The sequence below is a fragment of the Nerophis ophidion genome, linkage group LG20, assembly GCF_033978795.1.
Source record: "Nerophis ophidion isolate RoL-2023_Sa linkage group LG20, RoL_Noph_v1.0, whole genome shotgun sequence".
NCBI classification, from domain to species: domain Eukaryota; kingdom Metazoa; phylum Chordata; class Actinopteri; order Syngnathiformes; family Syngnathidae; genus Nerophis; species Nerophis ophidion.
Window position 1 is genome coordinate 14,560,431 of NC_084630.1, and position 20,146 is coordinate 14,580,576.

Sequence of the window (20,146 nt, forward strand, 5' to 3'; positions counted from 1 at the left end):
GACAAGCAGTACAAAATGGATGGATGGATAACAATAATTAAAAAAAATAGAAAAGACATTATTTGCGTGAAATAATCGACCCCGTTACAGGTATACTAAACAAATCCAAATATTGGTATAATATATATTTCATAGGATAATAATATATACATTCAACGCATAGGTTCCATATATTTCGTGACGATTTTCTTGCCTACACAGCAGACCTTTAGAACGGAGTCGGAGCCCACCCTCCCCTTGCCCTGCGCGCGAACACTCCCTTCTAAACACGCGCGCGCGCACACACACACACCCACAGCAGACATACAGAGGCAGGAGTTGCGCGCTCCCGAAACACTGAACGCGCAACAAGCGGGGCCAGCGCGGATGGAGCGGGGGCGCGCACAGAGACGAGAGCACGGGCACGAGGCGATACCAGGAGCGGGAGAACGAGATCCTGTTACGATTTTTTTTTAAAAATAACCTTAAACGATTTTTTTTTACCTCCCTATTCGCTTCATTTTTTAATTTTATTTTTTAATAAAGAGTGACGAACATCCGCAATTCGTCGAGAGGATGCGTTTTTCACGTCGAGGCGTCGAAGGAAGATGTGCAGCCATGACAACAACAAGAGGACACTGTCAAGTGTAGACGACGACACGATTTATCCGTGGCGTGTCTTCTCTTCATACACACGAGGCCCTCCGTGGGCACCGAAAGCCGCGGGAATGACGGTGCCAACGTGACGCGGAGTGCAGCCATCGAGTGGACGGGAGGAGGGCGTGAGGTCCAACAGAGAGCTGGAGGGGTGGACGCCCAGTTGTACGTTGGACCCCTAATGACTGCTCCATTGTCTGCTGTGTCACTATTATTATTATTATCACTATTGATTTGAATGGCGTGGAGGGAACAGCCGAGAAACGGGAGGATGGAGACGCAGTGAGCGAGGATTGACGGTAAGATATGGATATAGGTTATGAGCAGGCGGCCCGCCCCTCTCTCTCTCTCTCTCTCTCTCAATCTATCCTCCCTCTCTCTACCTGTCTACATGCACGTACAGGTGATGGGATGACCAGCAAAGGTGCCCACAAAAATACCACTTCAAAAGGTGCAGGCTTTTGGTACCTTTTGACCAAGGCAGCGAAATGCACAGGCTGGCATACCAATCCAGTCCAAATCTACCTGATTTACATAGCACATTTAAAGGCCTACTGAAACCCACTACTACCCACCACGCAGTCTGATAGTTTATATATCAATGATGAAATATTAACATTGCAACACATGCCGATACGGCCTTTTTAGTTGACTAAATTACAATTTTAAATTTCCCGGGAGTTTCGTCTTAAACATAATGATGATGTGTACGCAAGACGTCATGGGTTTTTAGGAAGTATGAGCGCTGCACACACACACAGCTAAAAGTCGTCCACTGTAATGGCATAATTACAGTCTTTTTGAGATCTGTGTGGCTGAATCTTTTGCAATTTGTTCAATTAATATTGGATAAGTCACAGTGGAAAGATGGATTTGGTGTTACGTCTGTTCGGCATTGTGATGCCGGGTTCGATTCCCTCGAGGATGCGTCAAGTGAACACAGCAAAGGTAAGAATATAAACAATTTATTTAACGAAAATGATCTATGAAACAAAACACTGGTGCTAATAAAAAGGCAAACCAAAGACGATAGCATAAAAGCTAGGATATACAAAAATGAGAACTAAACTGGCACATAGACACAATAAGGAGAAAAACAAAACATACAGCATGAGAGCTGGAAAAAACAAATGGCTGAGCGTGAAAAGCTAGCGAGAATATACATACGATATAGATTGCAGGCGTAACTTGTTGCGTGAAAAGCAAATCATGAACCCAGGCTGAACAAACAAAAGAGGACGGTTTATAAAGTGACGGTGATTATCTGTAGCAGGTGTGCGGGGCGTGAGCAGCAGGTGAACTGATGAGTAACCATGGTAATGAACAAAAACAGGAAGTATGAGGGTAGAACGACGGAGTGATAAAAATGCAACAATAAACCATAATATGGGAAGATCGGAGTACGGATCTTAACATTTGGGAAGTTAGCCTGTAGCCACACAGACACACGCTGATTCCTTGTTTAAAATTCCTGGAGGTGAAACTTTCCTATCGATCAGAGCGCGGTCAAGCCATCATGGATCCCTACCAAATGTCAACCAGCAGGTTTCGGTGAGAAAATTGTGGTTAAAAAGTCAGTTCATACCGGAGAAAAGCTGAGCTTGTGCAGTCCATAGCTGCCGCCGTCTCCCCCGAGACACTGCGCGTCAAGACACCCGTGGAGACACCCTTCCGACTATCAGGTACTATTTAACTCACTAAAACACTAGCAACACAATAAAAAGATAAGGGATTTCCCAGAATTATCCTAGTAAATGTGTCTAAAAACATCGGAATCCGTCCCAATACAATCGCGTTTTTTTTTTTAACTTATTTTTTTTCTCTTTTTTTTTTTCTAGTCCGTCGCTATCAATATCCTCAAACACGAATCTTTCATCCTCGCTCAAATTAATGGGGAAATTGTCGTTTTGTCGGTCCGAATAGCACTTTTTGTTGGAGGCTCCCATTAAAAACAATGTGAATATGTGAGGAGCCCCCACACGTGTGACGTCATCGTCTGCGACTTCCGGTAGAGGCAGGGCATTTGTCTTAGCACCGTAAGTTGCGAACTTTATCGTGGATGTTCTCTACTAAATCCTTTCAGCAAAAATATGGCAATATCGCAAAATGATCAAGTATGACACATAGAATGGACCTGCTATCCCCATTTAAATAAGAAAATCTCATTTCAGTAGACCTTTAAACACCCAAAAAATGTTTCCAAAGTGCTGCACAAAAATATTAAAAACAAGATTCAAAAACTAATGCTAGCTCCACCAATGCATCCATGCATCCATTTTCTACCACTTGTCCCTTTTTCGGGCAGGAGCCTATCCCAGCTGCATTCGGGCGGAAGGCGGAATAGACCCTGGACAGGTCGCCTCATCAAAAAGGTGTTTGGTGTTTTTGGACTTCAAGAAAGCATTAGAGTAAATCATTATGTTCTTCTTACAAAGCTCTCAAAATGTAACTAAAATGCTGTGAGCTGGATTGAATCGGGCCCTGCGATGAGGTGGCGACTTGTCCAGGGTGTACCCCGCCTTCCGCCCAATTGTAGTTGAGATAGGCACCAGTGCCCCCCGCGACCCCAAAGGGATTAAGTGATAGGAAATGGATGGATGGATGGATTGAATCGCATCTGCATGATCAAACACGATCTGTATCAGTTAAAGGCCTACTGAAATGAGATTTTCTTATTTAAACGGGGATAGCAGGTCCATTCTATGTATCATACTTGATCATTTTGCGATATTGCCATATTTTTGCTGGAAGGATTTAGTAGAGAACATCGACGATAACGTTCGCAACTTTTGGTCGCTAATAAAAATGCCTTGCCTGTATCGGAAGTAGCAGACGATGTGCGCGTGACGTCACGGGTTGTAGGGCTCCTCACATCCTCACATTGTTTATAATCATAGCCTCCAGCAGTGAGAGCTATTCGGACCGAGAAAGCGACAATTTCCCCATTAATTTGAGCGAGGATGAAAGATTTGTGGATGAGAAAATTTAGCGTGAAGGACTAGAAAAAAAGAAAAAAAAAAGTAAAAAATAAAATAAGATAAAAGGGGATTGCAGTGTGAGCGATTCAGATGTTATTAGACACATTTACTAGGATAATTCTGGAAAATCCCTTATCCGCCGATTGTGTTGCCATGGTTTTAGTAAGATTAAATAGTACCTGAAAGTCGGAGGGGTGTGGCCACAGTTGTGTTGACCGCCAGTGTCTCTGAGGGAAGTCACGCAGCTGCAGCAGGACGGAAGCTCCGCTGATGTCTCCGGTAAGAGCCGACTTATTACCACCATTTTCTCACTTAAAACTGCCGATTGACATGTTTGTCGGGATCCATGTTCGCTTGACCGCTCTGTTCCAGAGTAAAGCTTCACCTTCGGGAATTTTAAACAAGGAAACACCTGCTGCGTTTGTGTGGCTAAAGGCTAAAAGCTTCCCACCTCCATCTTTCTACTTTGACTTCTCCATTATTAATTGAACAAATTCAGATTCAGCTACACAGATGTCCAGAATACTGTGTGATTATGCGATTAAAGCAAACTACTTATAGCTTGGATCGGGCTGGAAAATAATGTCCGCTACAACCCGAGACGTCAAACGCACGCGTCATCATACGCGTCATCATACCGCGACGTTTTCAACACGACACTTTGCGGTAAATTTAAAATTGCAATTTAGTAAACTATAAAGGCCGTATCGGCATGTGTTGCAATGTTAATATTTCATCATTGATATATAAACTATCAGACTGTGTGGTTGGTAGTCGTGGGTTTCAGTAGGACTTTAAACAGCAAAAAAAAAAAGTTTCCGAAGTGCTGCACAAAAATATTAAAAACAAGATTGAAATGCTATCTCTAGCTCCACCAATGCATCCATGCATCCATTTTCAACCGCTTGTCCCTTTTTCGGGCCGGAGCCTATCCTAGCTGCATTCGGGCAGAAGGCGAAGTAGACAACGGACAGGTCGCTGCCTCATCAAAGAGGTGTTTGGTGTTTTTGGACTTCAAGAAAGCATTAGAGTAAATCATTATGTTCTTCTTACAAAGCTCTCAAAATGTAACTAAAATGCTGTGAGCTGGATTGAATCGGGCCCTGCGATGAGGTGGCGACTTGTCCAGGGTGTACACCGCCTTCCGCTCGATTGTAGCTGAGATAGGCACCAGCGCACCCCGCGACACCAAAGGGAATAAGTGGTACAAAATAGATGGATGGATTGATGGATGGATTGAATCGCATCTCCATGATCAAACACGATCTATATCAGTTAACAACTGCAGATCTGACTCTCGTAGGCTAATCTCCGGAGTCCCTCAGGGGTCAATACTAGGCCCCCTTTTGTTTAGCCTATGTAATATTGATTTGCCCACTGTTTGTCCTGAAGCTGAATGCTTAATGCTAACCTCCGGAGTTCCTCAGGGGTCAATACTAGACCCCCTTTTATTTAGCCTCTATATCAGACCTGAGCAAATTAAGGCCAGAGGAGCACATGCGGCCCGTTAAGATTTTCAATCTGGCCCGCTGGACATTACCAAATAATTTTTTTAGATCTTTAAGATGGAAACTGTAACTGCCATTATGATGTACAGTGATGTTTTCTAATGACCGTAAGTCTTCAACTATACAAACTATTTTAATGGTTGGAATATGCGCTTATTGATGATATACTAGTTACTATGGTAATCTAATTAGTTACTATGGTAATCTACATCACAGCAGCTCAGACGAGGCACCAAGCAGTGTGGGCAGGAAGCCTTTCCACTGACGCAGAAGGAGCTTTTCACAACAAAGTTCTAAAGCTTAGTGACATATCAGATTGTAGGAGGGTTTATTTTGTACCCTTTGCGTTCATATTTCACTGTTTGTCGCATTTTTGCTGCGTTTCACTTCACTTGATTGTAAAATATGTCGATTGAAAGGGGTGTGACATTCATATTTTATCAATATTCAGTGTTTTATTGTTCATATAACAAAATAAAATTCCATTTAGTTTTTTAAGGCGGTCTGTCATAACGTTTTTAGCATTTAATCAGACATTACTGTGAAGTTTTGTATTAGTGTCCCTAAAAATAGATATACCGGCCCCCAGACAGATTTTTTTTTTCTCTAAATGTGTCCCCGAAGTCAAAATAATTGCCCAGGCTTGCTCTATATTAATGATTGCCCACTGTTTGTCCTGAAGCTGAATGCTTAATGTATGCAGACGACACGGTTCTCTTCCTTCATGGTCACACCAAATACATTGTTGCTGCTAAACTCAATGTCCTATATTACAACTTGGTTGCAGGACTGCTGTCTGCCTCACAATACGAAGGTCCTGAGTTCAATCCCAGGCTCGGGATCTTTCTGTGTGGATTTTGTGCATGTTTTCCACGTGACTGCGTGGGTTCCTACTGGGTACTCTGGCTTCACCCCACCTCCAAAAAACATGCACCTGGGGATAGGTTGATTGGCAACACTAAATTGGCCCTAGTGTGTGAATGTTGTCCGTCTATCTGTGTTGGCCCTGCGATCAGGTGGCGACTTGTCGAGGGTGTACCCCGTTTCCGCCCGATTGCTGTTGGGATAGGCTCCAGCGACCCTCCGCGACCCCGAAAGGGACAAGCGGTAGAAAATGGATGGATGGATGGATGGATAATATATACTAGGGATGCACCGATTAATCGGTAACCGAATATATTCGGCCGAATATGGCAAAAAAAGCCACATTCGGCCTTCGGTGGAATGAGTTAAAAACAAGGCCGAATAGTGGCGTGTGACGCAATTTTTTGACGCGGTGACGCAATTAACCAACGTGCAGTGACGCGGTGACGTTGGGATATGTTGTGTACCTGTATAAGTGTATGAGGTTACAAGCACACACTCTTTGAGATTTAGTGGGGCGTCTGTTTACATTATTAGCCTGTTGTGTAGGCTACCTGTATAAGTGCATGAGGTTACAAGCACACACTTAATTGAGATTTACTTGAGCCTTCTGTTTACATTATTAGCATATCTACTGTGGCTAAGCAGACTTTTGCCAAAAGGACAATAATTCATTTGTTGTGGGTTTATCCACTTTAATGCACTTTATTTTTTTTTGGAATGCATGTTTTGTCTGAAGGCCTAATATAAATGAAAAACGTTGTGCTTTTTTTGAAAAGCAAAGGCAACTGGAATATTAAAAAAATGTCAATATTCAATAAAAAAATTACTTTATTTGAAAAACTTGTCTAAATATTTATTCTAGGATATTTTTGCAATATTTAAAAAATTGTGAAAAACGGCATTCATTATTCGGTATTCGGTATTCGGCCTTCGGCCAAGCGTTTAAACTTTATTCGGCTTCGGCCACAAATTTTCATTTCGGTGCATCCCTAATATATACGATATATAACAATTACCATGTACAATATTACAGTATATGTAACAGCAGAAAATATACATTATAAACAAAGAGAGGTATGCTAACATAGAAGCGGTCAGGTGATAGACAGATATCATATATTGCCGTATGGCGAGTGATTATACTGCTGGATGGAGTGCGGAAGGAAGAAGTTCTTGAATCGAACACTGTGGAAACAAAGCTGAAGGAGCCCGTTGGCTGTGGGAGCTCCACTGTGGGAGCAGTTGGAACATGGACTGGCAGGGCTCAGGGCCGACCACAGAGAAGGTCCTGTCTCCCAAGGTTTTAAATCTTGTCTTGGGCACCACGAGCTGGAGCTGGCTCTTGGACCTCAGAGCGCACGCAGGAATGTAAATCTGGAGGAGGTCCGAGATGTAAGGAGGTGCCAGTCCATGCAAAGCTTTAAAACCAAAAAGCGAAATGTAAAAAAATCTATTCTAAAATGAACAGGGAGCCAGTGCAAAGTCTGAAGAATTGGGGTTATATGCTCTCGTTTCCTGGCTCCTATTAAAAGTCGTGCTGCCACGTTCTGGACTAACTGCAACCAGGAGAGAGCTTTTCGGCTAATGCCAGCATAAAGTGCATTGCAGTAGTTCAGTATAAAAATAAATGACATGCAGCCGGGATTGTTAACCTTTTTGACCTCGGGGTCCAACTTTTTCACTCAAATATTACGGTCCCACTCAAATATTACACTGAACTAGATGAAGCAATTCTAGTAGGAATTGCGTCTGCATGCTCCAATGCTGAAGTTGAACTGAAATGCTAGCAGAATGTAGTATGAATGTAAGAATAGTTTGAATATTGGAATAGTTTGAATGTTGAAAAGCTGCCGCTGAACTCATAAGCATTGATTTACATTTCTGCCAATGGGAAAGTGTTAGTTTAAATGTCCAGAATGTGGAAGTTGGAATGGTTTGAATAAGTTGTGAAATGTGGGAGTTGTGCAACTTGGAAAAAATGTCCCATTCATTTCACTGAACTTCCTGGAAATTTGGGAATTTTGGGAAAAGCGGGGAGTTTTGGAAAATGATTAGGAGCAACAATGTCCCTAAATGAGCTGAATTGGTTGGTGTAAGAGTTGTTTAAACAGGGCAGGAAATGTTGAAGTAGTAAATGGTATTAGGGAATTTCGGGAAAGTCTGGAATTTTTTGTTAACATGGAAAAATAGTAGTTTGAATGTCCAGGATGAATTGAATGTGTTGAAGGTGGAATGGGTTGAAGAATGTAGGAATTGTGAAAGTTTGAAAAAAATTCATTTTGAATGGGGAAAATACAACCCCCCCCCCCAAAAAAAAACAAGCTATATATCTCGATGTATGTATATGTATATACATACATATACAAACCTTGTTTCCATATGAGTTGGGCAATTGTGTTAGATATAAACGTAATACGATGATTTGGATATCCTTTTCAACCCATATTCAATTAAATGCACTACAAACACAAGAAATTTGATGTTCAAACTCATAAACGTTATTTTTTTTTTTTGCAAATAATAATTAACTTAGAATTTCATGGCTGCAACACGCGCCAAAGTAGTTGGGAAAGGGCATGTTCACTACTGTGTTACATCACCTTTTCTTTTAACAACACTCAATAAACGTTTTGGAATTGAGGAAACTAATTGTTGAAGCTTTGAAAGTGGAATTCTTTCCCATTCTTGTTTTATGTAGAGCTTCAGTCGTTCAACTCCGCTGTCGCATTTTACGCTTCATAATGCGCCACACATTTTTGATGGGAGACAGGTCTGGACTGCAGGCGGGCCAGGAAAGTACCCGCACTCTTTTTTTTAACAAACCCACACTGTTGGAACACGTGCTGAATGTGGCTTGTCATTGTCTTGCTGAAATAGGCAGTAGCGTCCTTGAAAAAGACGGCGCTTAGGTGGCAGCATATGTTGTTCCAAAACCTGTATGTACCTTTCAGCAGTGATGGTGCCTTCACAGATGTGTAAGTTACCCATGCCCTGGGCACTAATGCACCCCCATACCATCACAGATGCTCGCTTTTGAACTTTGCGTCGATTACAGTCTGGATGGTTCGCTTCCCTTTTGTTCCGGATGACACGATGATGAATATTTCCAAAAACAATTTCGTCAGACCACAGAACACTTTTCCACTTTGCATCAGTCCATCTTAGATGATCTCGGGCCCAGAGAAGTCGGCGACGTTTTTGGATGTTGTTGATAAATGGTTTTCGCTTTGCATAGTAGAGCTTTAACTTGCACTTACAGATGTAGCGACAAACTGTATTTAGTGACAGTGGTTTTCGAAAGTTTTCCTGAATCCATGTGCTGATATCCTTTAGAGATTGATGTCGGTGTTTGATACAGTGCCGTCTGAGGGATCAAAGGTCACGGTCATTCAATGTTGGTTTCCGGCCATGCCGCTTACGTGGAGTGATTTCTCCAGATTCTCTGAACCTTGTGATGATATTATGGACCGTAGATGTTGAAATCCCTAAATTTCTTGCAATTGCACTTTGAGAAACGTTGTTCTTAAACTGACTATTTGCTCATGAAGTTGTGGAGAAAAGGGGTGTACCTCGCCCCATCCTTTCTTGTGAAAGACTGATAATTTTTGGGGACGCTGTCTTTATACCCAATCATGGCACTCACCTGTTCCCAATTAGCCTACACATCTGTGGGATGTTCCAAAAAAAGTGTTTGATGAGCATTCCTCAACTTTATCAGTATTTATTGCCACTTTCCCAACTTTTTTGTCACGTGTTATTGGCATCAAATTATAAGTTAATGATTATTTGCAAAAAAAAATGTTTATGAGTTTGAACATAAAATATGTTGTCTTTGTTGCATATTCAACTGAATATGGGTTGAAAATGATTTGCAAATCATTGTATTCCGTTTATATTTACATCTAACACAATTTCCCAACTCATGTGAAAACGGGGTTTGTATATATATATATATATATATATATATATATATATATATATATATATATATATATATATATATATATATGTGTGTATATGTATATATGTGTATATATATATATATATATTTATGTGTGTGTGTATATGTACATGTGTATATATATATATATTTGTATATATGTAAATATATAAATACTTTTTTTCTTTTTCTTTCTATCTCTCTCATAAAAAAACAAAAAACTGTTTTAAACTTGGACTGGATTGTGGATGTGGCGGGCTAGATTTAGCCCGCGGGCCATAGCTTGGCGACCTCTGCATTACGGTATGCGCATCAGGGATGTGATGCCAGGCTTGGCTGCCATTAGCCTGCCAGGGTCAGTGGTGTACGAGCGGGTAGTACCCTGTGAAATATTCATGTGCACGTGATAAGCTTTCTTAGGGCCTCAACTCCATGGAGTGAGTGGTCTCAGAGTATCCCTCCAAAAGGGGTTCACGGTGAGGATGCCACTCCACTGCAGCATCTAATGTGTGCTGCATGGCGCAAACATTTGATCCGTAAGGGATTGTTGCAGCTCACGACCCTGCAAATGTGAACACACGGGGGGAAAAAAAGATGAGCGTGAAAGGGAATGTGAATGAGAGTCCACTTGCAGTGGTGCACGGTGGATAGAGAGAGGTGGACAAAAAGAATGGAGGAGAGAGGTAGAGATGCTTAATGGCTGACAGAACTTCTGCTCTAGAGTCAGCCTGAATTGTAGCCGCATGTGTAACCCTTGGTTTGTGCATGTGAAGGTAATGGACTATGTACCATGTATGCAACATCATAACCACTTGCAAATCCTAAAGGCACATTTTTGGTGTCTGCCTGTCTATTGAATGATTTTTCAAACTCAATTGCAATTCTAACATCAGTCAGTGTGTGCGCTATATGTTGGATGTGAAGGAGAAAACAACGGTAATTAGGTTGGCTTCCAAGTATAATTTGTATCGACCACGGTGTGGCAAAAGGAGAATGGATTTGTTTAAACCAGCGCACACACACACAAACATGTTTTGGATGGATTTTTCTTTGCTACTTCAAGACTAAAACCCGCACTTTCTATAAACGTGTATATATTTAGTATATATTGATTGATATTGCATAGGTCATTATTAGGGTTGCGCGATATAGACTATATATTATGTAAATGGTATACATTTTTCTGACTTTTATTACTATGGTTATACTTTGATAATGCATTCTGATGACACATTCTAGCTGTGTCCCGCAAAAATGACAGCGACAAGCAAAACAAATCATTAATCTTCGTCCCGATGGTGGCAAATAAACCATTTTTTAAAAGTTAAATTAGCACTGGAGGATCAGAGGACAAGGAATAATTAAACATGCACTGTGAAAGGTTACTCCTCTCTGAGCTGCAACCTTATCGTGGTAGAGGAGTTTGCGTGTCCCAATGATCCTAGGAGCTATGTTGTCCGGGGGCATAAAGCCCCCTGGTAGGGTCTCCCAAGGCAAACAGGTTCTAGGTGAGGGATCAGACAAAGAGCAGCTCGAAGACCTTTATGAAGATGAAAAACCATGGACCCAGATTTCCCTCGCCCGGACGCGGGTCACCGGGGCCCCCCTCTGGAGCCAGGCCCGGAGGTGGGGCACGATGGCGAGCGCCTGGTGGCCGGGCCTGCTCCCATGGGGCCCGGCCGGGCACAGCCCGAAGAGGCAACGTGGGTCACCCCTCCAATGGGCTCACCACCCATAGCAGGGGCCATAGAGGTCGGGTGCATTGTGAGCTGGGCGACAGCCGAAGGCAGGGCACTTGGCGGTCCGATCCTCGGCTACAGAAGCTAGCTCTTGGGACGTGGAACGTCACGTCACTGGGGGGGAAAGAGCCTGAGCTAGTGCGCGAAGTCGAGAAATTCCGGCTGGATATAGTCGGACTCACTTCGACGCACAGCAAGGGCTCTGGAACCACTTCTCTCGAGAGGGATTGGACCCTCTTCCACTCTGGCGTTGCCGGCAGTGAGAGGCGACGGGCTGGGGTGGCAATTCTTGTTTCCCCCCGGCTCAAAGCCTGTACGTTGGAGTTCAACCCGGTGGACGAAAGGGTAGCCTCCCTCCGCCTTCGGGTGGGGGGACGGGTCCTGACTGTTGTTTGTGCTTATGCACCAAACAGCAGTTCAGAGTACCCACCCTTTTTGGGAACACTCGAGGGAGTACTGGAAAGTGCTCCCCCGGGTGATTCCCTTGTCCTACTGGGAGACTTCAACGCTCACGTTGGCAACGACAGTGAAACCTGGAGAGGCGTGATTGGGAAGAATGGCCGCCCGGATCTGAACCCGAGTGGTGTTTTGTTATTGGACTTTTGTGCTCGTCACAGTTTGTCGATAACAAACACCATGTTCAAACATAAGGGTGTCCATATGTGCACTTGGCACCAGGACACCCTAGGCCGCAGTTCCATGATCGACTTTGTAGTTGTGTCATCGGATTTGCGGCCTCATGTTTTGGACACTCGGGTGAAGAGAGGGGCGGAGCTTTCTACTGATCACCACCTGGTGGTGAGTTGGCTGCGATGGTGGGGGAGGATGCCGAACAGACCTGGGAGGCCCAAACGCATTGTGAGGGTCTGCTGGGAACGTCTGGCAGAGTCTCCTGTCAGACAAAGTTTCAATTCCCACCTCCGGAAGAACTTTGAACATGTCACGAGGGAGGTGCTGGACATTGAGTCCGAGTGGACCATGTTCCGCACCTCTATTGTCGAGGCGGCAGATCGGAGCTGTGGCCGCAAGGTAGTTGGTGCCTGTCGGGGCGGCAATCCTAAAACCCCTTGGTGGACACCAGCGGTGAGGGATGCCGTCAAGCTGAAGAAGGAGTCCTATCGGGTCCTTTTGGCTCATAGGACTCCGGAGGCAGTGGACAGGTACCGACAGGCCAAGCGGTGTGCAGCTTCAGCGGTCGCGGAGGCAAAAACTCGGACATGGGAAGAGTTCGGGGAAGCCATGGAAAACGACTTCCGGACGGCTTCGAAGCGATTCTGGACCACCGTCCGCCGCCTCAGGAAGGGGAAGCAGTGCACTATCAACACCGTGTATGGTGCGGATGGTGTTTTGCTGACCTCGACTGCGGATGTTGTGGATAGGTGGAAGGAATACTTCGAAGACCTCCTCAATCCCACCAACACGTCTTCCTATGAGGAAGCAGTGCCTGGGGAATTAGTGGTGGACTCTCCTATTTCTGGGGCTGAGGTCGCTGAGGTAGTTAAAAAGCTCCTCGGTGGCAAGGCCCCAGGGGTGGATGAGATCCGCCCGGAGTTCCTTAAGGCTCTGGATGCTGTGGGGCTGTCTTGGTTGACAAGACTTTGCAGCATCGCGTGGACATCGGGGGCGGTACCTCTGGATTGGCAGACCGGGGTGGTGGTTCCTCTCTTTAAGAAGGGGGACCGGAGGGTGTGTTCCAACTATCGTGGGATCACACTCCTCAGCCTTCCCGGTAAGGTTTATTCAGGTGTACTGGAGAGGAGGCTACGTCGGATAGTCGAACCTCGGATTCAGGAGGAACAGTGTGGTTTTCGTCCTGGTCGTGGAACTGTGGACCAGCTCTATACTCTCGGCAGGGTTCTTGAGGGTGCATGGGAGTTTGCCCAACCAGTCTATATGTGCTTTGTGGACTTGGAGAAGGCATTCGACCGTGTCCCTCGGGAAGTCCTGTGGGGAGTGCTCAGAGAGTATGGGGTATCGGACTGTCTTATTGTGGCGGTCCGTTCCCTGTACGATCAGTGCCAGAGCTTGGTTCGCATTGCCGGCAGTAAGTCGAACACATTTCCAGTGAGGGTTGGACTCCGCCAAGGCTGTCCTTTGTCACCGATTCTGTTCATAACTTTTATGGACAGAATTTCTAGGCGCAGTCAAGGCGTTGAGGGGTTCCGGTTTGGTAACCGCAGGATTAGGTCTCTGCTTTTTGCAGATGATGTGGTCCTGATGGCTTCATCTGACCGGGATCTTCAGCTCTCGCTGGATCGGTTCGCAGCCGAGTGTGAAGCGACCGGAATGAGAATCAGCACCTCCAAGTCCGAGTCCATGGTTCTCGCCCGGAAAAGGGTGGAGTGCCATCTCCGGGTTGGGGAGGAGACCCTGCCCCAAGTGGAGGAGTTCAAGTACCTAGGAGTCTTGTTCACGAGTGAGGGAAGAGTGGATCGTGAGATCGACAGGCGGATCGGTGCGGCGTCTTCAGTAATGCGGACGTTGTACCGATCCGTTGTGGTGAAGAAGGAGCTGAGCCGGAAGGCAAAGCTCTCAATTTACCGGTCGATCTACGTTCCCATCCTCACCTATGGTCATGAGCTTTGGGTCATGACCGAAAGGATAAGATCACGGGTACAAGCGGCCGAAATGAGTTTCCTCCGCCGTGTGGCGGGGCTCTCCCTTAGAGATAGGGTGAGAAGCTCTGCCATCCGGGAGGGACTCAAAGTAAAGCCGCTGCTCCTTCACATCGAGAGGAGCCAGATGAGGTGGTTCGGGCATCTGGTCAGGATGCCACCCGAACGCCTCCCTAGGGAGGTGTTTAGGGCACGTCCAACCGGTAGGAGGCCACGGGGAAGACCCAGGACACGTTGGGAAGACTATGTCTCCCGGCTGGCCTGGGAACGCCTCGGGATCCCCCGGGAAGAGCTAGACGAAGTGGCTGGGGAGAGGGAAGTCTGGGTTTCCCTGCTTAGGCTGTTGCCCCCGCGACCCGACCTCGGATAAGCGGAAGATGATGGATGGATGGATGGATGTGAGAGGTTACAGAAAAGCAATACTAACCACTAAGCTAGAACTCTTGAATGGGCAGATCAATATAAATATGAACAGTAACAATAGTATCTGTATATGGATTGATCAAAATTTTTCATCATTATAAAATAGTTTTTTGTCGGTTTTATTATTGTCGACAACATTTAGGGAATAGGAGCAAATAGTAATTTTTGCCTTTGTTTAGGTATTTTGCACGATTTACTTTATAACAAATATTTTATGATTAAAGGGATCAAGGAAATAATCTGAATCCATCCATCCATCCACCTTCTTCCGCTTATCCGAGGTTGGGTCGCGGGGGCAGCAGCCTAAGCAGGGAAGCCCAGACTTCCCTCTCCCCAGCCACTTCGTCCAGCTCCTCCCGGGGGATCCCGAGGCGTTCCCAGGCCAGCCGGGAGACATAGTCTTCCCAACTTGTCCTGGGTCTTCCCCTTGGCTTCCTACCGGTCGGACGTGCCCTAAACACCTCCCTAGGGAGGCGTTCGGTGGCATCCTGACAAGATGTCCGAACCACCTCATCTGGCTCCTCTCGATATGGAAGAGCAGCGGCTTTACTTTGAGCTCCTCCCGGATGGAAGAGCTTCTCACCCTATTTCTAAGGGAGAGCCCCGCCACTCGGCGGAGGAAACTCATTTCGGCCGCTTATACCCGTGATCTTGTCCTTTATGTCATGGCCCAAAGCTCATGACCATAGGTGAGGATGGGACCGTAGATCGACCGGTAAATTGAGAGCTTTGCCTTCCGGCTCAGCTCCTTCTTCACCACAACGGATCGATACAGCGTCCACATTACTGAAGACGCCGCACCGATCCGCCTGTCGATCTCACGATCCACTCTTCCCTCACTCGTGAACAAGACTCCGAGGTATTTGAACTCCTCCACTTGGGGCAAGAGCTCCTCCCCAATCTGAATATTAATTGATATTGTCGGACTACAGTTGTGATCAAAAATGTCAATATTGAACGATCCTGAAACTATTAAGTCCGAAAACTGGTATTACCTATACTGCCCCTGTAACTACTTGGTATTGAATCAATACCAATATTTGTAGTATTGCTGAAAACTAATGTAAAGTATCCAAACAACAGAAGAATATGTGCTTATTTCATTCTAACAGAAGTGTATATGTAACCTTGTTACATTAGAAATGAACAAGATATTAACAGTAAAATTAGAGAACATCTGAGAAAAATAATACAAACATAACACAATATGTTAAAGGATACGTCAGCATCCAAATTATGATCTTTCGTAACCCGTTTTGAAATGGTTCTATTTTCATTTATATACCAATTAGATTATTGTGAAATATGACAGTGCCCCAAGAGGCTGTAATACATATCAAAATAAAGATTTTTAGGCATATTGCCGATCCCTGGTTTTTGTGGATATTTTGTTTAACGTCCCGTAGCCGATGTCATGTCTTTTTTAGACAGCATACATATTGACAATGTGTCACAACACCTCTTGTAGTTCCATCCAAGTAGCGCATTCTGTTTTGCTTCAAAATACGAGAATTGGGTGAATGAGTACGCTTAATCGATGGTTATGTAAATCTCTTATATTTTTTCTAAAGAGGCATGCTCATAGCAAGATGACTTGTTTGTGTACCGTCAATATTTTAATGGGAAACTGTCTGGCTGGTAGAATAATTATCCTATCATATGGGCTGTAATTTAGCACTTTACCAAGTGATTATGTCAATGTTAAACAATTTAAACTCAGTGTAAAAGATTGTCCAAAGAGCAAAAAATTACATTGGTCATCATTGAATATTGGCTTGTGTTGGTTTTGTTGTTATTCTTCTTTGGTTAGTATACATTTGGGTTGCCAGCACTCCTAGTCCACCTTTGTTCACGTTCCTGTCGCTAGGAGCGTCTGGGCTCACGCACCTGTTTCTGTTTGTTGATTAGTGTCTCCACCTGTGGCCGCCACTAGTCACGTGAAAAGTTGCAGTTTCCTTTTTTTTGCCACGCTTAAAACGTCCTTGTTGTCCGCCTCACGTGATAAGTATGTTTGTTAAACAATAGGCCTATATAGCTTTCCCTTGTTAGCCTTTTTGTTTATGTTTTTGCTACTTGACATGCTAAGTTAGCCTCGTACTTCATGTGCTCTTTCCCAGCGCCAGCCTCGTACTTCATGTGCTCTTTCCCAGCGCCAATTGGTATTGTTTGCATTTTGCCTCGTTAGTGGAATAAAACAACTCCTCTTATCTGCACGCTGCCTCTGCCGCTTCCTGTCCAGCCAAACGTATCAGAAAATGATAGACCTAATTGTCACACATAGATCTGTGCCAGGGCTAAATAATTTTACTTTGGACATCCACCTACATAATTAACACATAATAAATGTTACCATTTAATAGGGTTGCCAATTAAGGCAAAAATCAAAAGACAGATTAACCGAACATTCTACCTCCGTTTCATTTATTGCACGATTATTCCATTCACAACTGCTACTTTTTGGTCGACGTCGTCCATATTGTAACCAAGTCTACTTTTCGATGTTCTTCTAGTCCTGGGGTCAGCAACCCGCGGCTCTGGAGCTGCCTGCAGCTCTTTAGTGCCGCCCTAGAGGCTCCCTGGACCTCTTTCAAAGATGTATGAAAAAAAAACATTTTTTTTATTTTAATATATTTTCTGTAGGAGAACAAACATGACACACTTTCTTAATTGTTAGACATCCTATTGTTTATATTAAACATGCTACACTGATGAGAGTATTTGGTAAGCACTGTTTTTGCCCTACTAATTTCAGCGATCCTTGATCTCATCGTAGTTTGTTTACATGTACGACTTTCTCTGATGCTGCCACAGAAAGACGGGTTTTATGTCACTCCTTCATTGTCTCATTTTGTCCACCAAACATTTTATGCCGTGCATGAATGCACAAAGGTGAGCTTTGTTGATTGTATTGATATACTGGAGTTAGGGCTGGGCGATATGGCCTTTTTTTAATATCTCGATATTTTTAGGCCATATCGCGACGCACGATATATATTTCGATATTTTGCCTTGGCCTTGAATTAACACTTGACACATATAATCACAGAAGTATGATGATTCTATTTGTCTACGTCAGGGGTAGGGAACCTATGGCTCTAGAGCCAGATGTGGCTCTTTTGATGACTGCATCTGGCTCTCAGTTCAAGAAGTCGCATTAATGGTAAGAAGTATTTTATTTATTATTGGATAGCTTCAGAATAACAAAGTGATGGGGGGCTGAGCTGAATCTTGAGAGACTTATTGTACTCTAAAAATGTTGGTATTAATTAAAAATGCATGCATTTAGTTGTATTCAGTGTTAAAAAATGTATGATTCTCACGGAAATACATTTTAAAATATTTGGCTTCCATGGCTCTCTCAGCCAAAAAGGTTCCCGACCCAGGGTCTACATTAACATAATTAATTCTTGTTCATACTGCATTAATATATGCTCATTTTAAACTCTCATGCACAGAAGGAAATCACAACTAAGTCAATTGACCAAAACTGTATTTATTCAACAGTTATTAAGCAGTGGCACAAACATTCATGTCATTTCCAAAACAGAAAGTGCAAGATTGAGACATTTTAAGTGTCAAAGAAAAATGAGCTGCATAATAGGAAATCAAATAGTGTTTGTCCTCCGCTATGTGGTAGGTTTCTACGGACGTTATTAAAGTCTGTTGTTGACTATTTTTTTCATACGGTGTTGATGTGGAAATAGTTGCCTCGGCATATTGTTGGTGTGGCACCGAATGAAGATGTTGACATGCGGCGTATTAGCAGTAATGGTACTTTTGGTAGGAACGCTTTTGCCCCACAATTGACAAATTACGGTTGTCTGTTTGACATATTCCCACTTGAAGCCAAACCACCACCAAATGATGGACCCCCTGCTGTTTTTCTTGGGAATTCATTCTTCCTTCATTCGCACCTTCTTTCTCTCGTATTACCACTCGCACGGCTCTGCTAGAATCACAGCTAACGTTACCCATGCTGCTACCTCTCTGCACCGCGAGGGCGTATACGTATGTGACGTATGACATGACGCTATGTGACATATGTAGGAAGGTGCGCTTGTTGTCTGTGAGGAGAGACAGGAAAGAGTGAGAAGAGTCGGTAATGTAATGCCCACAGCTAAAAGCAACTGCGTGAGAACGTATACTCGAGTATCACGATATAGTCATTTTCTATATCGCACAGAGACAAACCCGCAATATATCGTGTATATCGATATATTGCCCAGCCCTAACTGGAGTGCTTATCAGGCATATTTGTTCAATCCATGACTGCTAGCTAATCGATGCTAACATGCTATTTAGTCTTGCTGTCTGTACATATTGCATCATTATGCCTCGTTTGTAGGTCTATTGGAGCTCATTTAATTTCCTTTACTTTTATCCTCTGTGTGATTAATTTGTCTCGTGACACATTATCTTTCTTCCTCCCACCGCCAAAGACATGCACCTGGGGATAGGTTGATTGGCAACACTAAATGGTTCCTAGTGTGTGAATGTGAGTGTGAATGTTGTCTGTCTATCTGTGTTGGCCCTGTGATGAGGTGGCGACTTGTCCAGGGTGTACGCCGCTTTTGCCCGAATGCAGCTGAGATAGGCTCCAGCACCCCCCGCCACCCCAAAAGGGACGAGCGGTAGAAAATGGATGGACGGAATATTTGCTGCATTTCTCAGACTTGTTTGTGCGCTATGTTGTTCCAGACCACAGCAAACGTTACCCAGCTGCTTGCAAAGATTGTAATAAATCCATTAGAAGAAGACAGCCTGCCGTTCCCGTAAACTTGGACACACACATCTATACCTTTGGCCATTCTAAGCCAGTAATTCCCTTAAGGTATCTAATCCTGCGAGAAACCTCCATTTTACTAATGATTTCCAAAGTTGAATGAAAATTACAATACAACATTTCTGTCAATGAAGATTTGCGTCAGCCTTTGGTAGTAGGCTAATATAGCTAAAATAGACACTTACATCATGTGTTGCCTTCATTATAACACTTATATAAGGCTTTTGATTTTTTGCAGCTCCAGACTCTTTCAACATCTTGCCGACCCCTGTTCTATTCAGACAATATTTTTGGTACAATGGATGGAATGTTTGTGTAGCTACAGTATGTCTATCCATGCAACCAACACTAAATTATTTGTGGCTACAAACGGGTTTTGTTTTACTGACGGTTCTGGGTTTGAGTTTCCCTCCAAGCCACCTCTGTGTAGTTTACTGGATAGGACAGTGTGACACAAAAATTTTACTTTCCAAGCCTGGAAAGTCGGTTTTAATCGTTTTTTGATAATTCACCCAGGTTAGTGCGTTGTTCAATCCAAAATGAAAAAAAAAGCCTGCTACAGTACAGCCATTCTTTTATCTGCATGAGCACAAAAAAAAAGACAAACCAATCGTTGTGGCTTGTGCAGCCCTTTGAGACACTCGTGATGTCGGGCCA

The 20,146-nt window shown here is 43.9% G+C and overlaps 1 protein-coding gene across 2 annotated transcripts in view; it reads left to right on the top strand.

Annotated features, from left to right (window-relative positions):
• Nucleotides 1-348: 348 nt before the first annotated feature.
• Nucleotides 349-20,146, top strand: part of LOC133538770 (adhesion G protein-coupled receptor L1-like) — a 106,705-nt gene continuing 86,907 nt past the window's right edge. For both annotated transcript variants that reach the window (XM_061880539.1, XM_061880540.1), the window contains exon 1: nt 349-935. The gene's annotated coding sequence lies outside the window, so the exon portion shown is untranslated. The remainder of the gene's footprint in view (nt 936-20,146) is intronic.